The sequence below is a fragment of the Podarcis liolepis genome, assembly GCF_965112155.1.
Source record: "Podarcis liolepis genome assembly, chromosome: 4".
NCBI lineage: Eukaryota > Metazoa > Chordata > Lepidosauria > Squamata > Lacertidae > Podarcis > Podarcis liolepis.
This window is the reverse complement of record NC_139558.1, coordinates 99306324-99332088: the sequence shown is the minus strand read 5'-3', so window position 1 is coordinate 99332088 and position 25765 is coordinate 99306324. Positions and strand designations below refer to the sequence as shown.

Here is a 25765-nt window from a genome sequence, read left to right as displayed (position 1 = left end):
TAAACAACAACCACAACGACGTTGTGCTTTTCACATTTTAAGCCGCCCAGGAAAACCTATAATGACGGCGATCGCCATCACCGGCGATGGAGCTCCGTTTTATTAGCTCTCCCAGCAGCTATTAATAATCTGTGCTTAGCCTACTACAACTCCCAGCATGCCCCGCGGGCCCCTTTCCGCCGAAGTCTAAGAGGAGGAGACTCCTCGGCGACTACAACCCCCGAGATGCCCCGCGGCGAGGGCTGATCCCTGTGCGCGCGGGGCATGCCGGGATCTGTAGTCTCGCCGCCCTCCCGGCTCCCGTAACGGTTCTGCCGGCTGGCGCTGCCCCCGCCCCCTCCTCCCTCTCCGGCTCCCTCCTCCCTCCCTCCCTCGCCCGCCTCAGCCAGGATCCTCGGCGCTGCGCTCCCTCACAGCCCCGCTCGCCCGCCGCTCGCCCACAAAGCTCCGCGTCCTTGGCTCCCTCGCAGAGGCCTCCTGCTCCCCCCTCGACGCCGCCGCCGCCGGAGGACGCTGCTGCTGCTGCTGCTACGCGAGGGGAGAGGCTGGAGCCCCGGAGCCCCGCCGACGAGGAGAAGCCGGAGGCGACGAGGACGAGGAGGACCCCAGCTCCCAGACCCGCAGGTGGGAAAGGGGGAGCGAGGGGGGAGGGGGACACCCCCCCGCCAGAAAAGCCCTCAGCAACAACAACAGCCTCCCCCGCACGCGCCGTCGAGTTCCCCTCCCCCCTTCGCTGGGGGGAGCCCCTCGAAACCCCCTCATAGCCCCCCATGGGCCCCTCGGTAACCCCCCTCGATATCCCCCATAGACCCCCTCGATGGACCCCCCCAGAGCCTCCCTCATAGAGCCTCATAGACCCCTTCATAACCCCCCTCGATATCCCCCATAGACCCCCCTCAGCCTCCCTCATAGGCCCCCTCGATGACCCCCCATAGTCCCCCCTCAGAGCCTCCATGATAGATCCCCATAGACCCCCTCCGTAACCCTCCTTGATATACCCCCTCAATAACCCCCCTTGATATCCCTCATGTACCCCCTCAATAACCCCCATAGACCTCCTCGGTAACCCCCCTTGATATACCCCCATATACCCCCTCAATAACACCCCTTGATATACCCCCATATACCCCCTCAATAACCCCCCTTGATATACCTCCATATACCTCCTCAATAACCCCCCCCCTGAGACCTCCTCGGTAACCCCCCCTTGATATTCCCCCATAGATCCCCTCAATAACCCCCCATAGACCTCCTCGGTAACCCCCCCTTGATATTCCCCTATAGACCCCCTTGGTAACCCCCCTTGATATCCCCCCATGGACCCCCTCTGTAACCACCCCCTTGAGACACCCTCATAGCCACCTTTAGTTCCGTCAGGGGAAAAGATGGGAGATAGACAGACAGACAGATTTAATGTGAAAATATATTAAATATGTATAATATATATATATACATAATATTACATCTATATCTATCTATCTGTCGCCCCCTTAGCCTCAGAGAGTGTGGGAGAGAGGGGAAACCCTAGCAGGGTCAAGTGTAAGGGGTCTCCTCCGTTTTCTCTCCCTTTTTTGTGCCCCCCTCCGCCAAGTTCCTGCAGTCGTGGGGGGTGGGGTGTGTGTGTCTGGGAAGTTAATGTGGGGTCGGGCTTGTTAGTGGTTTTATTATTTCTGGCCTGCAGTCTCAGGGTATTGGCATGTTTAGGGGGATGCTGAGGATGCTGGTGGTGTGTATGTGAAATGTGTGGGGGGGTATGCTCAAGAGAGGGCTCAAGGCAGGTTTTTTGGGGGGCGGTCCAGAATCACTGAGGAGGGGCTGCCCCAGAGTGCTTGCTTTGTTAAGGTTAAAGGATTGTTTTTTTAGGTGGGGGGGGGGAGAGCAGAGGCAATTTGTGCATGCGCATGCATGTTATGTATGTATGTGTGTATATATATATATCTGTGTGTGTCTGTGTGTGTTTGAGAGAGAGAGAGAGAGATTGTGTACTCTTATTAATTTGTATACACCCTTTAAAAATATTTTAGCCGGGGGATCTGGGAAACAGATGCCGTGCTTTGTGAGGACAGGGTTTGTGGCTCTGCATTGGGACCCCTGACCTCTAGTGGCATGAAGGGTGGGGGAAATTGTCAGGAGTGTGTCGGGGATCATTTGTGTGTTGATGGATCAGTGCATAGCTGTCAACTTTCAGATTTGAAAATAAGGGATCAGCAGTCTCACCTGTCCCGGGGACAGTCTATGGGATATCTAACAATCCGGGACAGCAGCGGGAAACGGCGCTGGAATAAAGGAATTTCCCGCAAAAAAAGGGAAGGTTGACAGCTATGCCTCAGTGTGGTGTGGAACATGCAGATTAAGTTTGTGAGTCCTTCTGTGTGTTCTGGGGCGGCGGCGGCGGCGCAATGGGAAAATCCAGAATGGTTGACTGAGAACCAGAGAGGCCCCAGGTTCAGACCCCTGATTAGCCACGAAACTCACTGCATGACCTTAGGCCAGCTTCACAGGGTTGAGATGGCAGGGAGAACTGTGCCTTGAGTTCCTTGAGGAGGAGGAGAATCAGGATATGTATAAATTTAAAAAGGATGGAAATGTCAAAAGGACTTTACAGTAAGCATTGGGGGACATAGCATGTTAGGATTGGGTAGGGGCAGGACAGTAAAAGAATACTGATCTCAGTGGGGGTTGGGGGGGTTGATGTAGAGGTGATACAGGGTTTGGCAAGATGTTTGGAATCTGGCACTTCCACAGGCTGGTTGTCTTAGAGAGTGGCAGTATCCCATGGGCAAGATGGCTTTAACAGGTGGCATTGGTGTGCCTGTGATAGGGACAGAGGAAGTCCCTGTTAGAGTTAAGGGTTGGGACGAGGCAAATGATGGCAACCGGCATTGAGGCAATGGGAGATGGTAAAGGGCATTGGCCTGGCATTGACACAAGACACTGATATCTGGTGTAGCAGGGGCAAAGGAGCGTAGCAGGAGTGGGAATGCGGTGTGCTGGTACAGGGGTATCACAAAAGCCCTGTGTTTGGGAAGGGGAAATGTGTTTGTGGGTGAGACAAAAGGGATAATTAAATGGATATGGGATAATTTCTGGGTGCTTGTTGGGCGTTATGGAGGAAAAGCAAGATGGTGATGCATTGTCCATAAAGGCTTTAAAGTAGATGGCTTTAGAACACTGTGGATTAGTACAGGGCCATAGCATGAAATGGGGAATCTTTCAAGGGGCTTAGCAGGATGGACCATGAAACACCGTGGTGGAAATTGTGAAGGGATCGAACAGCATGCTTTGGGGGTGGATGAGGGGAATACACCAAAAGCCAGAGTGAGGATATGAAAGGAGTGCATGGGAATTAGGGCTTGCAAGCCGGCATGCCAGCAAGAAGTTTCGAAAGAATTCCAGCATGGTGCCATGAGTGAACTTGATCATGGCACTAGTATAGGCACGAGGGGTGTGGCATAAAAACATTGGCCCCTGGGAGAGAACTGAATGGGCACATCATGTTTTCTGTCTTAATGAAGCAGTTGTTTAATATGATGGTTTAGGCAAAGGGAGTATGGTGAGGGTAAATTGGGGTATTGCTGATAGTGAGATAGGTAACAGGCAGGTGAGGGTAGCGCGATAACATCTTGATGGGAGGGGTCTGGGATGGGTTATCTAAACTTGTTCATACTCAGCATGGATATCAAAGGTTAATATTTGGGGAAGAGATTGAGAGAAATTGGCGTTCGAAACTCCCATTGTTCTAGGTGCGCCTTGCGACAGGGAATTTCATTAATGCAAGCAGTTTCTGAGCTCTGGGCGCAGTACTGAGCCTAAGATTTCAGACTGAAACTGCCATTTCTGGAAGAAAAGGAGGACCTTTTCCTGCCTCCCCACATCCAGCCACTCTCTGAAGACTGGAGAAGGGACCCTCATTAGGGGGATGGGCAGGGGGAGGACTCGACCATGTGAAAAATGAACATAAGATTTTAGCTGCAGTTCATTCATTTTCAGCTTTGTATTCTTGTTATAAAAAAGCATGCATAGACACTCCATTGCAGTGCCCATATCCTAGGTTTAAGGTGCCATTCAGTTTCTAGCACTGTGAAGAATGCCTTTTGGAGCGAGGTTGGCAGTACCAGTAGGGAGAGGACCAAATTACAGGAATGGCTGTGAAAATAGGGAGCATGTAAAGATGGCATACATCCAGCTGAATAGTGATCAGTGCAGTGTAATTTTGCCCATGCCCGCTCAAAAGTGCCCCTTGAGTTTGGTGGGACTTGCTGTCAGCTAAGCGTGCATAGGATTGCAGCCTAAATATATGCTTCCTCAGCTGAGCTTCTGCAGCAATGTTTCATAAGCATAGCACCTCTTAAGCGTCATGAATGTTCAATGCAGAGTATTGGAATGTGCACACTTAGAGAATGACTCCTACGTGTACTATGCCAGACTGATCTGTGATGAGGTGCTGTGGGAGTTACATGCACATTTTAGACAGAGGAACGCTGCATTTTGCAAGAGCGTGGGGAAGGTAAGACCTGGGATTCTAATTTGCCTCCCCTCCTCTGGGGAGCTGGAAGGAGAATTAAGAGCACACATATACTTGCTTAGCATCACTGCAGTTCCTGAATGGCAAATACTCTGAACCTTTTACCTCCTCTGAGCTTTGCAAAGGGCAACTCTTGGAAGTTACTCTGGGGCTGTGCAGAAGGATTCTTTTAGAGAAACCGGGGAATGTGTGTGTTCTGCAAGGTTCCTTTTTTTGCATGTAAATCACTTTGGACATTGTGTGGATGGTAGTGACCACATAAAATAAAAATCGGCATCAGTATATTTGCCTAAAATGTAACTAGGGCTGCCCTTGTACGTACTGGGAAAAGCAAATGGATGGGTGTTGTGTAACCCTATGTAGTGGGGAATGAGTATAGTTTCTGCCTTGTCTTTAATGATGTGCTGGAACCCAAGCTTTGGATTTGATGTGATTGAAAATGTCATCATGTAACATCCGTGGGCTGAAAGCAGATATATTGCAAGACTGAGAAATGTTCGGCTGCATTAATTTTCTATCATGAATACAGGCTGGAATGGGGATAAAAGGCTTTTTATATTTAAAGAGATTGCTGCAAGAGTTCATTTATTAGGACAGCAATAATAAGGGCAATTAAGTTTATCATTATATTGCTGATTAATAGTGTTGAGGTGAAAGTAGTCCTGTGTTCATCCTTCTTTGTAAACAGTCATGAAATACGGCAAAAAAACCCCCTATTCATTGCTGAAAGGCTTTTCTGCTCTAGCAGTTCCTCCCTCCCCTGCCCTGTTTGGTGATAAGCATTCAGGTTATAGCTTGTATTTCCTGTTGATTGAATTTCATCCAGAAGGAATTCAGTTTGTGCTGAAAACTGTCAAATGTGGAAAAATGAGCAGGTTGAGTTTTTCCTCTCATCTGTCTCCCTGCCTTCCTTCAGACAAAGGCATGTTGTGTTAGCCAACGAGGGGGAAAGGCAATTGGTTCCATTTATGTTTTAATCAAAATATGATTTCAGATGCAGCAGAGTATTTGTTCTCACTGAGAAGTTGCGATGGTGAAAGGAAGGGCATTTCTTCAAGAAATGCAGATGATGAAAGCATCTTAAGGGAAACATTTTGCTGGGCTTGATTGAATCAACAGTGTTATTTGGTGATGAAATGTTAACTGTGAAGTGGCTGCTGATTATAGTCTGGTTAGAGCCAGAGGGGAGTATAATGAGGCAGAATACAGGCTGCAGACCAAAAATCATTCTGCCATCAAATCACATCTTGGCCATTTAAATTTTTTTCCCAATTGCCACCTTTTTTCCAATATCTGCCTGGTTTATTAAATTATACATATTAACTACTTACAGGTGTTGGAACATGTATTTCAGTTACTAATGAATTCATAGAGAAATAACATTTAATGTTTGTAAACAATTTTCCGGAATGCAGATAAGCTTAATAACTCCGTGTTAATCCCTCAATAAATAATATTAATTGTTGATTGGCAATCCACTGCTAATCTACATAATTACTTTTAACTCCTGTTTGAATCAATGGAATTTATTCCTGGTGATAACATGACTTACGATCACAATACTATTGGGAAGGGGGTATGGTTGGGTATTACATCTTGAACCCAGGTTATCTGGTTCAGTAGCCTTTGTGCAGTGCTAAGCAGTTACCCTATAGCAGACTGCTAAATAATTGACTGGGGGTTTTTGTGCTTCATTTTGCACCTGGAAACAATTCACTCCTTCCTGGCTGGTATTAGCTGTTGATAGTATAAATTCTGCCAGCTAGCAGTAGCTGGGACCTCCAGCCTCCTTTACTGCTCCGCTTTCTCTGCTTGCATCCGCGAGGCTCCAGCTCTTTCTGGTCTTTGGTGGTGTAGTCAGCCTTTCATATTTTCTGAATGCCAAGAAACAATCCCAAGCTGTTCCCTATGTGATAGTGAATAGAAGGACCACATTTGAGGACCGTGACCCTCTGTATAGACCATGGGTAGGCAAACTAAGGCCCAGGGGCCGGATCCGGCCCAGTCGCCTTCTAAATCCGGCCCGCAGACGGTCCGGGAATCGGCGTGTTTTTACATGAGTAGATTGTGTCCTTTTATTTAAAATGCATCTCTGGGTTATTTGTGGGGCATAGGAGTTCGTTCATTTTTTCTCTCTTCAAAATATAGTCCGGCCCCCCACAAGGGACAGTGGACCAGCCTCCTGCTGAAAAAGTTTGCTGACCCCTGGTATAGACCTTGGACATTATGATTCACCTGCTTTTGTAGTATGCCTCTTGGCCCTGATCCTGCAAGGCTGTTCATACTCTAGCCTCTAGCAGATTAACTGTCAGGATAGCTAACTGATTTTAGTAGGTTGCACCTGTAGCAGAGGGTACTCTGCTGTGTCCCGTCATTGTGCACTGGGATTTTACCCTTCTTCCCCAATGCCTTCCCCAGATCTGCTCCAGAACAGATTTTGGGTGCATGCTGGGGGTCGGGGGAAACACTCCTTTGTGAAAGCAGAAATCCTTGCACTGTCGAAACTTCAGGCGTAGTTGTTGTTGTTTAGTTGTTTAGTCGTGTCCGACTCTTTGTGACCCCCTGGACCAGAGCACGCCAGGCACTCCTGTCTTCCACTGCCTCCTGCAGTTTGGTCAAACTCAGGTTTGTAGCTTCGAGAACACTGTCCAACCACCTCGTCCTCTGTCGTCCCCTTCTCCTTGTGCCCTCCATCTTTCCCAGCATCAGGGTCTTTTCCAGGGAGACTTCTCTTCTCATGAGGTGGCCAAAGTATTGGAGCCTCAGCTTCACGATCTGTCCTTCCAGTGAGCACTCAAGGGTGATTTCCTTAAGAATGGACAGGTTTGATCTTCTTGCAGTCCATGGGACTCTCAAGAGTCTCCTCCAGCACCATAATAATAATAATAATAATAATAATAATAATAATAATAATAATTTATTATTTGTACCCCGCCCATCTGGCTGGGTTTCCCCAGCCACTCTGGGCGGCTTCCATAGAAACCCAAAAACACTAAAATATCATACATTAAAAACTTCCCTGATTCAAAAGCATAATTCAAAAGCATCAATTCTTTGGCGATCAGCCTTCTTTATGGTCCAGCTCTCACTTCCATACATTGGATTCCACCCAGACTGTGTTCATAGGCTTGAGCTGCAATCATCAAAATAATAGAGGTAGGGTTACCGTATTAATGTATATGTTTGTCACATTTACATACTGCTTTTTCACCAGTTTCCATTTAAAAGAATGGGCACACGAGAAAGGGAGGAAGAAATTAAAGCAAACCCATACCATGGACATTGAGGGGAGAATCCAGATGGCAGTTTATTTTATTTTTACATTGACATTCCACTTTTTCCTCCAAGGAGCTCAAGGTGGTGAACATGCTTCTCCACCTCCCCATTATATCACCACAACAACCCTCTGAGGTAGGATAGCCAAGACAGTGACTGGCCCAGCGTAACCCAGTGAGCTTCATAGCTGAGTAGGGATTTGAACCCTGGACCATGTATTCCCCCCCAAATAATAATACTGGAGTAAGCAGATTCGAAGAGGGAGATTTCGTTCGATGAATAATTTGTTACTAATTTGCTAAGAAATAGCTCTTGGGAATAGCTTAAATGTTAAATCTGAGCAACAGCATAGTTATGATGTGAAATGTCTATTTGATTATTTTTCTCTAGTGAGGCTGAATAATGCACCTGTCAGTTTCTTTATTCAAATGCTGCTGTGTCACTTGTCGGATTGAGCTTTGACTAAAGTACATCTAAAAAGAAAAACTGCCTGTAATGAACTTTTTTGTGTGTGAAATATATAATGGTTGGTATGCCCCCCTCCCCCAAAAGAGAGAACAGCATTGATGGCCCTCTATACTTTTCCGACAATTGAGAAATCCCAGTGAGGAATAATTGCTGTTGTCCGAGAACACAAAACATCTCTTAGGCAACAACCCAGGATGTTATAGAAAATTGTCCCTGTTCTGACTCCCTGCAGTATTTCGGCTCAAGCATAGCAAAATTTCATCCACTCTAATCAGTCTTGGAAATGCAGGTAAGCCCTGAAATGGCCACAATTGCAGAGGCACCCTGCTTAGGCAGCCTGAGTGTATCCTTCAGCCTAACAATTGTTTCTGACTCATTTTAAAAAATGCTACAATCATGGCTGGATTTTTGATCTTCTTTCATAAAATGCTGGGTGGCTGGAGATGATGAGCTTGTTAAAAGGGAAACACTGTTTATGTGCTTTCCCTCCTAAGCGCTCTGTCTGCCCTTCAGTCCAGTTTACAATCTTCATTTGTCTTCACTTAATGCCTTTCAGGCTTGATTATATCTGCTGGAGCTCTTGATTTGAGCTCTTTTCCAGCCCTTTTCTATGCTTCCCAGGTTTTCCATTCGGAGATCTTGCTCAACCGAGATCTTGTCCTATCAGCTATACAAATCATCCCTATATGTGCACACGCACACTCACCCCACTATAACGACAAACATTTTGCTAGTACTTAATTTTATTAACAAGGGACGCGGGTGGCGCTGTTGGTTAAACCACTGAGCCTAGGACTTGCCGATCAGAAGGTCGGCGGTTTGAATCCCTGCGACAGAGTGAGCTCCCGTTGCTCAGTCCCTGCTCCTGCCAACCTAGCAGTACGAAAGCACGTCAAAGTGCAAGTAGATAAATAGGTATCGCTCCGGCGGGAAGGTAAATGGCGTTTCCGTGCGCTGCTCTGGTTCGACAGAAGTGGCTTAGTCATGCTGGCCACATGACCCGGAAGCTGTATGCCGGCTCCCTTGGCCAATAAAGCGAGATGAGTGCTGCAACCCCAGAGTTGGTCATAACTGGACCTAATGGTCAGGGGTCCCTTTCCCTTTAATTTTATTAAGACACATTTATTTCCTTACCTTAAATGACAACTTGGGGAAAATAGCAGGGAACTTGGTCTTCACCCTAAATCAGTATTTGCTCGAATGGGAAAAGCATAGACTCGAATGGTGCAGGTTAGTGCTGTAACATTCGTGTTGGCATTCACGCTTACTGGGAGCGTCGAACATTCCTTTACAGGCGCATTAACAATGTTGTCATTTAGTCATTTAGTCATGTCCGACTCTTCGTCACCCCATGGACCAGAGCATGCCAGGCACTTCTGTCTTCCACTGCCTTCAGTTTGGTCAGACTCATGTTGGTAGCTTCGAGAACACTGTCCAACCATCTCATCCTCTTTCGTCCCCTTCTCCTTGTGCCCTCCATCTTTCCCAACATCAGGGTCTTTTCCAGGGAGTCTTCTCTTCTCATGAGGTGGCCAAAGTATTGGAGCCTCAGCTTCAGGATTTGTCCTTCCAGTGAGCACTCAGGGCTGATTTCCTTCAGAATGGATAGGTTTGATCTTCTTGCAGTCCATGGGACTCTCAAGAATCTCCTCCAGCACCATAATTTAGAAGCATCAATTCTTCGGCAATCAGTCTTCTTTATGGTCCAGCTCTCACTTCCATACATCACTACTAGGAAAACCATAGCTTTAACTATACGGACCATTGTCAGCAAGGTGATGTCTCTGCTTTTTAAGATGCTGTCTAGGTTTGTCATTGCTTTTCCCCCAAGAAGCAGGCATCTTTTAATTTTGTGACTGCTGTCACCATCTGCAGTGATCATGGAACCCAAGAAATTAAATCTCTCACTGCCTCCATTTCTTTCCCTTCTATTTGCCAGGAGGTTATGGGCCCAGTGGCCATGAGCTTCGTTTTTTTTATGTTGCGCTTCAGACCATATTTTGCACTCTCCTCTTTCACCCTCATTAAGAGATTCTTTAATTCCTCCTCACTTTCTGCCACCAAGTTGTGTCATCTGCATATCTGAGGTTGTTGAATAGGAATACAGTATTCATTTGCCCTTGAAGGGTGGTGATTCCTGTCTAGTGTTGTGATGAGCTTAGGTTTTCTCCCCCCCAATATATATATATATATATATATATATATATATATATATATATATATATATTTGTTTTCGTAGATTTTCACGGGTACAGGAATGCAGGTTTTGGTGTCCTCGGGTGTCTTCCCGTGTAAAAGTTGGGGTGTCTCGTCGAAACGTCGCCTAGACACCCCAACTTTTACACGGGAAGACACCCGAGGACACCAAAACCTGCATATATATATATATATATATATATGCAGGTTTTGGTGTCCTCGGGTGTCTTCCCGTGTAAAAGTTGGGGTGTCTAGGCGACGTTTCGACGAGGTCTCACTCGTCATCTTCAGGCTGGTGCTTTCGGCTTCTTGTTACTGGAACAGAGCGGGATCTCAGTGTTTGAGTTCCTATAAATACTGTAGAGGGGTGTGGTGTATTGCCTCAAAAGTTCTGGGCAGAGGGGAAGTTCCCAGGCTAGTGTTCTTTTCTTCTTTTGTTCCTTAATTACTTGAGGGATATCTTGAGTGATTTCTTGAGTGATATTCTGAGTACCACTTAGGTGGGTCATTAGGTGTGGATTAGTTGCTAAAGCCTTCGTGTCTTGACCTCTTGAATTTGTGAAGAGTTTTTCTGGGAAGATGGCTGTACTGCACTTAGTTGTGCTTTGGCTTGGCTTCGTGTATAGGGGCGAGCTGTGGTTTTGTGCCCTGTGCCAGCCAGATCTGTGTAGGGATTGCAGGGGGGTGCAGCATCCGGAGTTGCCACTATGGTTTGGTTACTGGATGGTGTCTGTAATTTATCTGTGGAGAGGGTCTGGGTTTGGGTCTGGTGTGGTTGATTGGTGGTGGCGTTCTGTGTGCCTCTGGATCTGGTGTCGGTTTTTGTGGGGAGGGCTAATTTCCAGATGTCTGGCAGGCGGGACGTGTCGTCACGCTTGTTCATGTTGTGAGGGTGTTTCTCTATCTCGATGGCTTCCATGATTATTCTCTTGTGGTGATGTTCCATGTTAAAGAGCAATTTGGAATCTGCAAAATTAATTTCGTGTCCTGTTTCTTTCATGTGTTGGAAAAGAGAGGAAGATTTTTCTTCTTTTTTGACGGCATTCTTGTGTTCTGCGATACGTGCATTTATTCGTCTGTTTGTTTGTCCAATGTACGTGGCTGGGCAGACTTTGCAGGGTATTTCATAGACCCCTTGGTTTTCCAACTGGATTTTATCTTTGGGGTTTCTGAGGATATTGGCTATTTTTTGGTTGGTGCAAAAGGCTGTTTTGATATTGTGTTTATGGAGGATTTTGCTAATTTTATCTGTAGTGCCCTTGATATAAGGAAGGAGGGCCATGCCATTGTTTTCTTCCGTGTCTTGGTTTTTGGGGGGTGTTTCTTTTTGGATTAGCTTCTTAACCCTGTTTTGCTGGTATCCATTGGCGATTAACACATTTGAGAGATTCTGTAACTCAGTTGTCAAGTGGTCTTTGTCAGCCAGGCGTTTGGTTCTGGAGATGAGGGTCTTGGCTACGGAGTTTATTTGTGCAGGGTGGTGGTGTGATTGAGCATGTAAGTAGCGGTTGGTGTGTGTTTTTTTCCGGTAGATAGTGTGTCCTAGGGAGCCATCAGGTTTTTTGTAGATTAGGACGTCAAGGAAGGGAAGCTGGTTGTTGGCTTCTATTTCCATAGTGAATTGTATTTTGGGGTGTAGGCTGTTGAGATGTGTGAGGAAGCTATCTAGTTTTTCTTTCCCGTGTGGCCAAATTACAAAGGTGTCGTCAACATATCTGAGCCAAAGTTTGGGTTTGTGTTCTGACTTGTCTAAAGCATTGGTTTCAAAGTGTTCCATGTACAGATTTGCGATGACCGGTGAGAGGGGTGATCCCATAGGTGCTCCTTCTATCTGTTTGTATCTTTGTCCATTGTGGATGAAGTACGTGTTGGTTAGGCAGTGGTTGGTCAGGTCCAGGATGTATTCGGGGGGATTGTATTTGTTTTGAATGGCTGTCAAGGCTTCATTAATGGGCACTTGTGTGAAGAGAGATACAACATCGAAGCTCACAAGTAGGTCATCGGGATGTAGGTTTTGCTTCTTTATTGTTTCTATGAACTGGAAGGAGTTTGTAACGTGTGAAGAGATGGATTCTGCATAGGGCTGAAGTTGCTTAGCGAGAAATTTAGCGAGATTTTGTAGAGGTGAGCCTATGGAGCTGACTATTGGTCTGAGTGGTGTTCCTTCTTTGTGTATCTTGGGGAGGCCGTAGAGTTTGGGGCATCTGGATGATTTTTCTCTGGGGATGATTCTTAGCTGGATTTCTTCACTAATAGGAGAGGCTTTTATTTTGGATTTGGTGGTTTTTTCCAGATAGGTGGTGGGATCTGTTTTTATAGGTTGGTAGGTAGGGTCTTGGAGTAGATTTGATAGTTTTGCTTGGTAGTCCGATGTGTTCATCACAACAGTGGCATTACCTTTGTCTGCTGGGAGAATGATTATGTTGTTGTCTTTCCTCAGGTTGGTGAGTGCTTTCTGTTCTTCTTTGTGTAAATTGCTTCTGGGTGGTTTGCTGGAGCAGAGGATGTTGGTGACTTCAAGTCTGATTTTATTGGCTTCATCTGGGTTGATTTTGGTTAGGCTAGCTTCGACTCCGCATATGATGTTTTCCGTGGGGATGCGTCTCGGGGTAACTGCAAAGTTGAAACCTTTGGAGAGTACTTTGGTTTCAGTTGAGGTGAGGATCCTGTCTGATATGTTATGTACTGTTTGTTTCATGGGTTGTTGTGGAGGGTATATTTGCTTTCGTAGATTTTCACGGGTACAGGAATGCAGGTTTTGGTGTCTTCGGGTGTCTTCCCGTGTAAGAGTTGGGGTGTCTAGGCGACGTTTCGACGAGGTCTCACTCGTCATCTTCAGGCTGGTGCTTTCGGCTTCTTGTTACTGGAACAGAGCAGGATCTCAGTGTTTGAGTTCCTATAAATACTGTTGAGGGGGTGTGGTGTATAGCCTCCAACGTTCTGGGCAGAGAGGAAGTTCCCAGGTTAGTGTGTCTTTTCTTCTTTTGTTCATTAATTACTTGAGGGATATCTTGAGTGATTTCTTGAGTGATATTCTGAGTACCACTTAGGAGGGTCATTAGGTGTGGATTAGTTGCTAAAGCTTTCGTGTCTTGACCTCTTGAGCTTGTGAAGAGTTTTTCTGAGAAGATGGCTGTACTGCACTTAGTTGTGCTCTGGCTTGGCTTCGTGTATAGGGGCGAGCTGTGGTTTTGTGCCCTGTGCCAGCCAGATCTGTGTAGGGATTGCAGGGGGGTGCAGCATCCGGAGGTGCTACTATGGTTTGGTTACTGGATGGTGTCTGTAATTTATCTGTGGAGAGGGTCTGGGTTTGGGTCTGGTGTGGTTGATTGGAGATGGCGTTCTGTGTGCCTCTGGTTCTGGTGTCGGTTTTTGTGGGGAGGGCTAATTTCCAGATGTCTGGCAGGCGGGACGTGTCGTCACGCTTGTTCATGTTGTGAGGGTGTTTCTCTATCTCGATGGCTTCCATGATTATTCTCTTGTGGTGATGTTCCATGTTAAAGAGCAATTTGGAATCTGCAAAATTAATTTCGTGTCCTGTTTCTTTCATGTGTTGGAAAAGAGAGGAAGTTTTTTCTTCTTTTTTGACGGCATTCTTGTGTTCTGCGATACGTGCATTTATTCGTCTGTTTGTTTGTCCAATGTACGTGGCTGGGCAGACTTTGCAGGGTATTTCATAGACCCCTTGGTTTTCTAACTGGATTTTATCTTTGGGGTTTCTGAGGATATTGGCTATTTTTTGGTTGGTGCAAAAGGCTGTTTTGATATTGTGTTTATGGAGAAGCAATTTACACAAAGAAGCAATTTACACAAAGAAGAACAGAAAGCACTCACCAACCTGAGGAAAGACAACAACATAATCATTCTCCCAGCAGACAAAGGTAATGCCACTGTTGTGATGAACACATCGGACTACCAAGCAAAACTATCAAATCTACTCCAAGACCCTACCTACCAACCTATAAAAACAGATCCCACCACCTATCTGGAAAAAACCACCAAATCCAAAATAAAAGCCTCTCCTATCAGTGAAGAAATCCAGCTAAGAATCATCCCCAGAGAAAAATCATCCAGATGCCCCAAACTCTACGGTCTCCCCAAGATACACAAAGAAGGAACACCACTCAGACCAATAGTCAGCTCCATAGGCTCACCTCTACAAAATCTCGCTAAATTTCTCGCTAAGCAACTTCAGCCCTATGCAGAATCTATCGCTTCACACGTTACAAACTCCTTCCAGTTCATAGAAACAATAAAGAAGCAAAACCTACATCCCGATGACCTACTTGTGAGCTTCGATGTTGTATCTCTCTTCACACAAGTGCCCATTAATGAAGCCTTGACAGCCATTCAAAACAAATACAATCCCCCCGAATACATCCTGGACCTGACCAACCACTGCCTAACCAACACGTACTTCATCCACAATGGACAAAGATACAAACAGATAGAAGAAGCACCTATGGGATCACCCCTCTCACCGGTCATCGCAAATCTGTACATGGAACACTTTGAAACCAATGCTTTAGACAAGTCAGAACACAAACCCAAACTTTGGCTCAGATATGTTGACGACACCTTTGTAATTTGGCCACACGGGAAGGAAAAACTAGATAGCTTCCTCACACATCTCAACAGCCTACACCCCAAAATACAATTCACTATGGAAATAGAAGCCAACAACCAACTTCCCTTCCTTGACGTCCTAATCTACAAAAAACCTGATGGCTCCCTAGGACACACTATCTACCGGAAAAAAACACACACCAACCGCTACTTACATGCACAATCACACCACCACCCTGCACAAATAAACTCCGTAGCCAAGACTCTCATCTCCAGAACCAAACGCCTGGCTGACAAAGACCACTTGACAACTGAGTTACAGAATCTCTCAAATGTGTTAATCGCCAACGGATACCAGCAAAACAGGGTTACGAAGCTAATCCAAAAAGAAACACCCCCCAAAAACCAAGACACAGAAGAAAACAATGGCATGGCCCTCCTTCCTTATATCAAGGGCACTACAGATAAAATTAGCAAAATCCTCCATAAACACAATATCAAAACAGCCTTTTGCACCAACCAAAAAATAGCCAATATCCTCAGAAACCCCAAAGATAAAATCCAGTTAGAAAACCAAGGGGTCTATGAAATACCCTGCAAAGTCTGCCCAGCCACGTACATTGGACAAACAAACAGACGAATAAATGCACGTATCGCAGAACACAAGAATGCCGTCAAAAAAGAAGAAAAAACTTCCTCTCTTTTCCAACACATGAAAGAAACAGGACACGAAATTAATTTTGCAGATTCCAAATTGCTCTTTAACATGGAACATCACCACAAGAGAATAATCATGGAAGCCATCGAGATAGAGAAACACCCTCACAACATGAACAAGCGTGACGACACGTCCCGCCTGCCAGACATCTGGAAATTAGCCCTCCCCACAAAAACCGACACCAGAACCAGAGGCACACAGAACGCCATCTCCAATCAACCACACCAGACCCAAACCCAGACCCTCTCCACAGATAAATTACAGACACCATCCAGTAACCAAACCATAGTAGCACCTCCGGATGCTGCACCCCCCTGCAATCCCTACACAGATCTGGCTGGCACAGGGCACAAAACCACAGCTCGCCCCTATACACGAAGCCAAGCCAGAGCACAACTAAGTGCAGTACAGCCATCTTCTCAGAAAAACTCTTCACAAGCTCAAGAGGTCAAGACACGAAAGCTTTAGCAACTAATCCACACCTAATGACCCTCCTAAGTGGTACTCAGAATATCACTCAAGAAATCACTCAAGATATCCCTCAAGTAATTAATGAACAAAAGAAGAAAAGACACACTAACCTGGGAACTTCCTCTCTGCCCAGAACGTTGGAGGCTATACACCACACCCCCTCAACAGTATTTATAGGAACTCAAACACTGAGATCCTGCTCTGTTCCAGTAACAAGAAGCCGAAAGCACCAGCCTGAAGATGACGAGTGAGACCTCGTCGAAACGTCGCCTAGACACCCCAACTCTTACACGGGAAGACACCCGAAGACACCAAAACCTGCATATATATATATATATATATATATATATATATATATATATATATATATATATATATTTTATTGGGACTACAAAAACATGCCTTGAGTATGAGACATCATTAATCAGCCCTTGGTAATTAAACCCAAGTGATTCAGATAGCAGAATGCTAATTAACATTTCCCCCCCATAAAGCTTGACAATTTCAGAAAGAATGCAAAGTCTGACTTCCCAAACACATTTGAAATTTGGTTGTGATCTTCGAGGTTCATCCCACTTCTCCACACCCCTGGGGCAGGAACATCTCTCTCAAGGCATAGAATCTGAAAGGGGGCTTGTGGGTCTTAGGGAGCCTGGGGCCAGGTGACTGGTTCCAGGGAAGCAGCTTGTTGTTCCAGATCAGGGGTCAGCAACCTTTTCCAGCAGTGGGTCGGTCCACCGTCCCTCAGACCATGTGGTGGGCCGGACTATATTTTGAAAATAAAAATATGAACAAATTCCTATCCTCCACAAATAACCCAGAGATGCATTTTAAATAATAGAACACATTCTGCTCATGTAAAAACACTGATTCCTAGACCATCCACGGGCCAGATTGAAAAGATGATTTGGCCGCATCCGGCTGTGGGCCTTAGGTTGCCTACCCCTGTTCCAAATGATAGCGTAGTTTCCACAGCTTCCTTTCACTAAAGGGCCGATAAACCCTTGAGGTGATGATTACTTCCACTGTAGTGTCTCTCCACTCTTTGAATCCCTGTGATAACAAAGATGCACTGCAAGTGTTCCCTAGAGAGTCAGGAATAACAGGCTGTTTCATTTAGGAGGTACCAGCCGATCAGAAGCTCGGCGGTTCAAATTCCCATGACGGGTGAGCTCCCGTTGCTCGGTCCCAGCTCCTGCCAACCTAGCAGTTCGAAAGTGCGTCAAAGTACAAGTAGATAAATAGGTACCGCTCCCGCGGGAAGGTAAATGGCATTTCTGTGCGCTGCTCTGGTTTTGCCAGAAGCGGCCTAGTCATGCTGGCCACATGACCTGGAAGCTGTACGCCGGCTCCCTCGGCCAATAAAGCGATATGAGCGCCGCAACCCCAGAGTCGTCTGCGACTGGACCTAATGGTCAGGGGCCCCTTTACCTTTCCCTTTAGCCCTTCAAAGCAAGTTGATTGGATTATGTCAAGGACTGCTAACTGGACTTTTGAGAAGATTGTCCAGTAGCACCTTAGAGACCATCTAAATTTGTTCTGGGTATAAACTTTCATGTATATGCACACTTCTTCATTAATCTTCAGATATCTTCAGGTGCTACTGATCTGAAGAAGCGTGCATGCACACGAAAGCTTATACCCAGAACAAACTTAATTGTTCTCTAAGGTGCTACTGGACAATTTATTTTATTTTATTATTTATTTTGACTGCGTCAGACCAACATGGTTACCTACCTGAATCTGGACTGTTGAGGAATAGGACTTTAAGATAAATGGGACACTGTTTTTGTTAGATTTCTCCTAATGATTAGGCTTTCTTACAAAGGGATACTGGGGGGGGGGGTGCGGCACACTCCCACACAAGAAATCCATATTTTGGTTTTTATAGATCTGGTAATTGAAAGCCATTAGGTGCAGGTTTGAAACTGTTTTGAAAATACACAGAACAATAAATTGCAGTTACGTTCAAGGAAGGATTTTAGGTTAGATTTTTTTTAAAAAAAAGCAAGTTAAATGGGTGTCTTAATTTAGAAATGGGCCTTTCAAAGCAGCTAGTGAAAATAACGACGAAAGGTACCTAAAATACAAAACACTAAAATTAGCATAAAAAATAATGTTGCAAATAACAAAAATGAAGTGGCAGCCACAGTGGCGCAATCACATCTTCCCTCTGCCTTTTTCTGTTAATTGAAATGGAAGTGAAAAATAGCAGAGCTTCAGATGGCAGACTCTTTATTTGTTTTATAACACTTGTATCCTGCCTCTTGGTAAGCTCAAGGCAATTCATGACAGGAAAAAAGCATCCCAATATAATTATTAATAACTCCTTAATTACATAGGAAACCATAAATATAACACACTGTTAATTATAGCACCCAGCTCCAAAAGCAGCAGTAAAGTTTGAAACCTCCCTGCAATCTCCAGACGTTAAGCAGTGTCAACGAGCTTTATAGAGGTTCCTCAGTGAAAATACTGAGGTAAAATTTTGCAGCTCAACTCAGGGGCCACTATTAAGAAGGTCATGCTAATTCCCATCACGGTCCTTTCTTCTCTTAAAGTTAGTACTTGAGCAAGCACTTGCTAAATTATCTTATTCTCCAGCACAGGGGAGGCCTAAGAGGTCTGCAAGCCTCAGGCCATATTTAAATATTGCTTTTGCCCTGTTAAATATGATTATTTTGACCATGTAGAAATCCCTTACTAGCAAGGTTAGTGGTACATAATTTGAGTAGTGTTTTTCCTAGGGATTCCTAAAACTGTGAACACTTGACCAGATCAATATTTCCCCCCAGGCTGATTGACTCTATACCCCATAGGACTTTGCCTGCTTATCTGTATGTCTTAATAAGCTTCCTATTTTTATCTCTCTGGGGTTTTGGTCTGTGTAGTCATGTAAAGCCTCAAGCCAGTTAATTTGTCCATAATCCAGTTAAGAAGACGTTCTTAAATTTAAACAAAGTTAAAAACTAATTGCCTGATCCTGCCATGTTAATAGAAGCACCTCAGGGTAGATTTTCCTGGTGCACGCAGAACATCCACTTTATCAACAGAAAGAGTGGTATGTTTGTCTACCCATTTGTTTTAGCTTATAATGAGTTACAACGTACAGAAATTAGCACCTATATACCATAAGTAATATAACAATATGGGTATCTGAGTTTTCAAAATCCTAGAGTTTATATTGGATTAGAGCAGCCTTTCTCAACCTTGGGTCCCCATATGTTGTTGAACTACAACTCCCATCACCCCTAGCCAGCAAGGCCAGAGCTCAGGGATGATGGGAGTTGTAGTCCAACAACACCTGGGGACCCAAGGTTGAGAAACACTGGATTAGAGTAACATATTTATTTATTACGTATGTGCTTTACCTCCCCTTCACCCTAGAGAAGGCTGGGTACAACAGTTCGAAATGGGTACTCCTGGCAACCTGAAACCACCTGGGCTTCAGGTGACAGTACTGCATCAAGGACCACCCCAAATAATGCCCCTGTGCAACCCCGTCCACACCTGGTAGTATTCCTACTTCCTGTGCTCAATTACCCCAAATACATAGCGTGGCTATCTTGTCTGGATTCAGCTTCAGTTTATTGGCTCACATCCAGCCAATTATTGCCTCCAGGCAATGGCTCAGCAGCTCAACTGCCATTCCTGATTCAGATGGAACAGGTAGATCTAGGTGTCACCAGCATATTGATGTTGTGCCTCATAAAAGTACATTGCCCTGCATAAAGCACATTGCAGTGGTCCACCCCTGAAATTACCAGGACATGGATAGCTGTGACTAGGCTATCTGTACCCAACAGGGGTCAAATGCACACCATGGCATGTGGAATTGTGGATCCCTTTTTACGTATATGCATCTCTCCTGTGTCACCGGTGAATGTACCAGCCATGGAAAGCAACACACAGACTCTTGTCTTAGCCCTACAGAGAGCAGCAAAATTGTACTTTCTCTGAAGGGAGCAAGCACAGCTTCCCAAGAGCCTAAATGGGGAGTTGGTAACCATATCCCAAGAGATCTTGGTTGTCTTCCTGTCTGCCAAATTCCCTCAGCCTGATTCCTCTGATTTGTCCACAAAACAATTGTGATGGAGGGACTGATGAGATCAGAATCAAGGTGTCCTTTTGTATTTACTGAGTTGAATGTGATATAATCTCACTTTGTAATTATTTTATTACTAAACTTTATTATGTAGGCTCTATAGATTTCTTGCGCTTGGTTTTGTACTGCAGAATTGCTATTAATTTTGCAATCTGTATCACACCGTTCGCGTCACATCTGAGTGCATTAACAAATCATAGCAGAATTAAGCCCAAGGAAACAAAATGATAATTGTTTTCAAATGGGGATAAGTGATTCCTCCAGCCCTTCTTATCAAAGTTGATAATGCCCTCCCAGATATCCTCGAAGGCAAATTATGCTGATGTCTTGTATCATAACCCAGAAGACTACCTAATGTAGTCTTAACATTTTATAATGTGGAACTGATAATGAAACAGAAGTATTTCCATTGAAAATGCCTTGGCGCATCAGTGTCTCTGATCAGCCCCAAATGTAGTAAGCTGCCATTTGCAAAACACAGTTCTGCTGGGAGCCGATTTTGAGGTACCTGATAAACAGATGGGGACAGTTACAGATAGGTAGCCGTGTTGGTCTGCCATAGTCAAAATAAAAAAATTCCTTCCAGTAGCACCTTAAAGACCAACTAAGTTAGTTCTTGGTATGAGCTTTCGTGTGCATGCACACTTCTTCAGATACATTGAAACAGAAGTTGCCAGATCCTTCTATATAGTGAGAAGGTGGGGAGGGGTATTACTCAGAAGGGTGGTGGGAGTGGGTGATTGGCAGATAGCTGAGATGAGCCTGTTGACGACTCTGTTGATGGGGAGCCTGTTGATGGGGACAAGACAGCTGAAACTGCTGTACCAAACCCAAGAGTTTGAGCTCCCATTCTCCTCTTCCCAGAGTGATTGTGCATCACCACTTAAATGTTCACTCTGTGTTTATCTAGGAGGAATGACTTTGAGTCATAGAATAAAGTGTAAAATAAAAACATTCAGCTGTTGGCGCCTTGCAAACCCTTGGGAAATAGTCATAAAAAAGCTTTGCCTGGCACTGGAATGATGACAGTGGTGCCAGGCAGGCAGACCTTCCTGGAGAGAGCATAGATGATGATGATGATGATGATAATTTATTATTTGTATGCCAGCCATCTGATGGGGTTGCCCCAACCACTTTGGCTGGCTTCCAATAAGATGCAGAGCTATTATAGAAAAGGACCATAATCTTGCTGCTGTCTCCCAGGCCACCCTTGGGAGGTGATGTGCAGAGAGGGGCCTCGAATGATGATCTTGGGGTCTGGGCAGGTTCCAAGCTGTAGGTCAAACCAGCACTCTGAATAGGGCCCAGAGAACAGAGTGTCAGCCAGTGCAGTTGGGCCAGAACCAGTGCTAAATGTTCATGCCTTCCTGTCCCAGTTAACAGTCTAGCCACCATGTTCTGCACTATAATTTCTGAACTCTCTTCAAATGCAGCTCTACATATAACACATTGCAGCAGTATAACCTAGAGGTTATTTGAGCATAAACAATGGAAGCCAAGATCTCCCTTCTCAGACAGTGTTGCAGCTGGGTTACAAGTCGGCTCTTTTTTCCAGACTTAGAAATTCTATCTTATGAAAACACAGGTATTGATACAGTAAAATAAGCCCTAACCGTTGCAGATGCTGTGTCATAAGAGGCTAGTTTATGTATGTTGCTGTGCAATTTTTCTTCTTCTTTCCCATGAACTATATATCTGCACATCACAAAGGGAGTAATAAGATGGAGGTTTGAACTGCAATTTCTTAGAAATTGCTCCTTCTGGTAAACGATCATTCAGTCTCAAGCCCTCTGCTGCAGTGGATGGAACAATAAATACAATAATGCTCTTTTATCTTACAAATAGTTGCTTAAATGGGTTGTTTGTTTTTAATGATAGTATGATCCACAGGACTCATAAATGCCTGTGATTTTATTCTCATGGAAATAGCTCGCGTATTTTGGCTCAAAAGTCTCCTGTTGTGGTTAATTTCTATAATATGCTAGCTAATCTACTCTTTTTATCCTCTGCAGATCTAGTCTAGTGTTTCCCATATGGTTTGGTAATTAGCCCAACATACAGTCCATTCTCTTTTGCTTTGGGCTGCCAGGTGGTTACTAGGTAACTGGCTAGTCTCCCTGAGTAAGAATTCATGATAGCCCTGTGATTAAAAGGTTGAGTTGCAATTTAGAAATGTGTGTTACTGTTGCTCTTGGGAAGTCACGAAGAAATATTTGCCAGTAGCAAAGGCCACCTTACATATGTCGTGACCTGTTTTGCTGCAGCAACTTTGCATAATTGAAGTGTCCTGCTGGTGCCAAATTACGGTTAGGAGAGACCTACCCTTTAATCCATGGTTTGGGCTCTGTGAAAGGGCCGAGAGGTGGCCAGGAGAATACCTGTGCCGCTATCACAGTTTGCTAGAAAGACTTAAAAAACCTATATGTATCTGAAAAAGCTCTAAAAATGTCTATATTTTAAGAGCCTTTCCAGCTGTTGGGGCAAACCACTGCAGCAGGACAGGTGATGCCTGGCCACTTTACCCGTAATGCCAGCCTCTGGGAAGGATCATCTTGGCCAGGCACCCACCAAACTCGGCCCTCCAGCTGTTTTGGGACTACAGTTCCCATCATTTCTGAGCACTGGTCCTGTTAGCTAGGGATGATGGGAGATGTAGTCCCAAAACAGCTGGAGGGCCGAGTTTTGGGATGGTTGATCTTGGCCCTTTTGCAAAGCCCGGGCAAGGGAGGTGGTGGTGAAGAAACTGCCAGTGCTGCTGCTCAGATAAAGTAGGGAGGACAGAGGTGAGCAGCTGCCGTGGATGTGAGTCTGGCCCAGTGGTGATTGAATGGGTGGCAGGTTGGGCAAGTGCCTTCCATGACTGAATGCCGGTCCTACTCCTGGTCTTGACACCTCGCCATTGTGAATTTCCCCTGAAAGGTGATAATGGGGAGTTGCTCATAAAAGGTTTTCTGGAGAGGATTTGCAGAGAAGTTACTTCCTTTCATGTTTATAGGGCGGATTAAATAAATGTTTATCTCCTGTGCTCTGCATGATGTGTTGGGCTGCAGCTGTTCAGGGTGTGCCTTATGTAGTCCATTATCTAGCCCGCAAGCATCTGACAGCAGTCGAGGCAGCTTACGTCCTGAGTGTTTCAAGAATTATGTCCCCGAGATACTTTCTCCTGCAAGTCTCTTCCATTTCTCAAAGTACTGCATGCTTTGAAAGGATCATGTTCCTTGCTGTCTCTGAGGAAGATGTTGGATGCTGTCTGATCTCTGTGTTATGTAGGAAAAGAAACTAAGACTCTGGCTTTATTTGGTAGGCCATGCATGTATAAATGTGTGTGCGCAAGCTGTTTAGTGTACAGTCATACCTCGGATTGAAGTAGCTTCAGGTTGAGTGTTTTCGGGTTGCGTTCTGCAGCAACCCGGAAGTAACGGAACACGTTACTTCGGGTTTCGCTGTATGCACAGATGCTCAAAATGACGTCACACACATGCGCAGAAGCGGCGACACGCACAGACATGGGTTGCGTTCACTTCAGGATGTAAACAGGGCTCCGGAACAGATCCTGTTCGCATCCAGAGGTACCACTATATTTTAATGAAACACGAGTGTTGCCTGTTTTTGTTTTTTCAGGATAGGGTGAGCAAGAAGTTAGGAAATGTTTGTATAAAGCAATGCTAGGGATTTGCCTCCCAATTTAGGCGCCTAATGTTTGCTTGCCACTTGTCCCTATTCATTTTGATTGAGTTGAACTTTTTCACGTTTTGGGTCTTTCAGAAGCGTTGCCTTGCCTGAGGTATTTACACAGTGGAAGAACAGGATGATGTAGGTTTGCTTCGAAGGATGTGTATGTATCTTACTCCTCGGTATATGCCAGTAACAATTCGATTTTTCCTGCGCTTTGTCTTATTGTGGCAAAAATGGCGTTGCACTTAAATAAGGAAATGGTATCGGAAGTGGCGCCAGGGTTTGCAGAATACAAAGAAATCTGCAGGCAGGGTGGGGGAACCCCAAGGAGGATGAACTGCCTCATAAAACAGCCCCACAATAACTCAAATGGTGTGGGGTTTTGTGTGTCTGGGAGGGAAGAAACTGTCAGTGGGGAGAGGCAGGAACCGGGATAGAATGGAGGCACTAGAATGGAACCAAAAAACATATAGATAAAGAAATCTAACCTGCAGCCCTCCAGATATTGGACTGCGTCATCTTTGGCCACTGCCCATGCTAGCTGGAGCTGATCCAAGTCCATTTGGAGGGCCACATGTTAGCCAGTTTCCAGTATCCTGGAAAAGTGCTTAGCAGTCTGGCCATAACCGTCTGGAGCAAACTACCAGTCAACATATTATTGCAGGTCCCCCTTGCAAACTTGCTTGTAGTCAGGGCCGTCTTACCCATAGGCGCTAGGGGTGTGGGGCGCCGGGCTCTCAGGGGTGGCAGGTCGAGAGTCCGGGGCCCGAGAGTTGAGTCCAGGGCAGAGCCTGCCCGTCGGTTGGTGCGCTGTGGTGGGCTCTTCTGCGGGCAGCTCTGCGCCACGAGTTCGGGTGAGCCAGTGAGATGCTGAGATGGCTGGCCAGCTCCGCCATCCTGCGCTCCTGGGACTGGGCAACCTGGGGGCGGGCGCCAGGCGGATCTTTGCACCCCAGCGCTGCATATGCTTAAGACAGCCCTGCTTGTAGTGGTTGGTTGTATGATCATTAAGATTATTTAAGTGTGCCTGTGTCATTGTTTTACCCGCTGGAGCCTAAGGAAGAAGGGGATGCTGGAGATTTATATAAATACATAAAATCAGATTATCTTTGGGGGCTCTCCATTCCTTAGAATTTCCAGGGCCAAGTAATAATTCCTTCTAGGCAAGTAGCTTACCTGTTCCTTCCTAATCTACTACATGTATCCATGGACCACAATGCTCAGGCATCTAATCAATGAAAGTCTGCGCCATAATAAAATTTGTCTGACTTGAACATGCCACGAGACTCTATTCTGGCTTCAACAGACTAGGACAGCTATCCCTCTGGAGATTATATTGTCTGTATTTCAATGATGTGGCTTATTTCTTTATTGGTCATTGCCATTATTTTGCCTTGAATTCCTCGTGTAGCCTATTTAATGGCTGAACATTGCTGAGAGAAATATAAGCCTCTCAAAAGAATTGCCTTCACAGAGTACTCCTCCTCTGGAGTTAATTGTGTGCCACCTTGAGTGTTTTTAAAGAGGAATAAATTATCTAGTCAGCTGTCTTGGGCTCTGGTTGAGATATTCACATGTGTATAGGCTTGTGGAGGACTTCCTTATTAATTAGGAGTGCCTCTTTGGTGTCATTACTTAATTGGGTGCCACAGGAGCTTGATGCAACAAGTAATGCTCTTAATTAGGGGAGGGGCCATAGCTTAGTGTAGAACATCTGCTCTGCACGGAGAAGGTCCCTGATTCAGCACCCAGCATCTCTTGGGTA

The 25765-nt window shown here is 45.3% G+C and overlaps 1 protein-coding gene across 5 annotated transcripts in view; it reads left to right on the top strand.

The window, feature by feature from the left end:
* Positions 1-377: 377 nt before the first annotated feature.
* Positions 378-25765, top strand: part of FAM168A (family with sequence similarity 168 member A) — a 188231-nt gene continuing 162843 nt past the window's right edge. For 3 of the 5 annotated variants that reach the window (XM_083499985.1, XM_083499983.1, XM_083499982.1), the window contains exon 1: positions 378-624. The gene's annotated coding sequence lies outside the window, so the exon portion shown is untranslated. Of the gene's footprint in view, positions 625-4385; positions 4508-25765 lie in introns of those variants that run through there. The other 2 variants (XM_083499984.1, XM_083499981.1) reach the window with 2 other exon arrangements.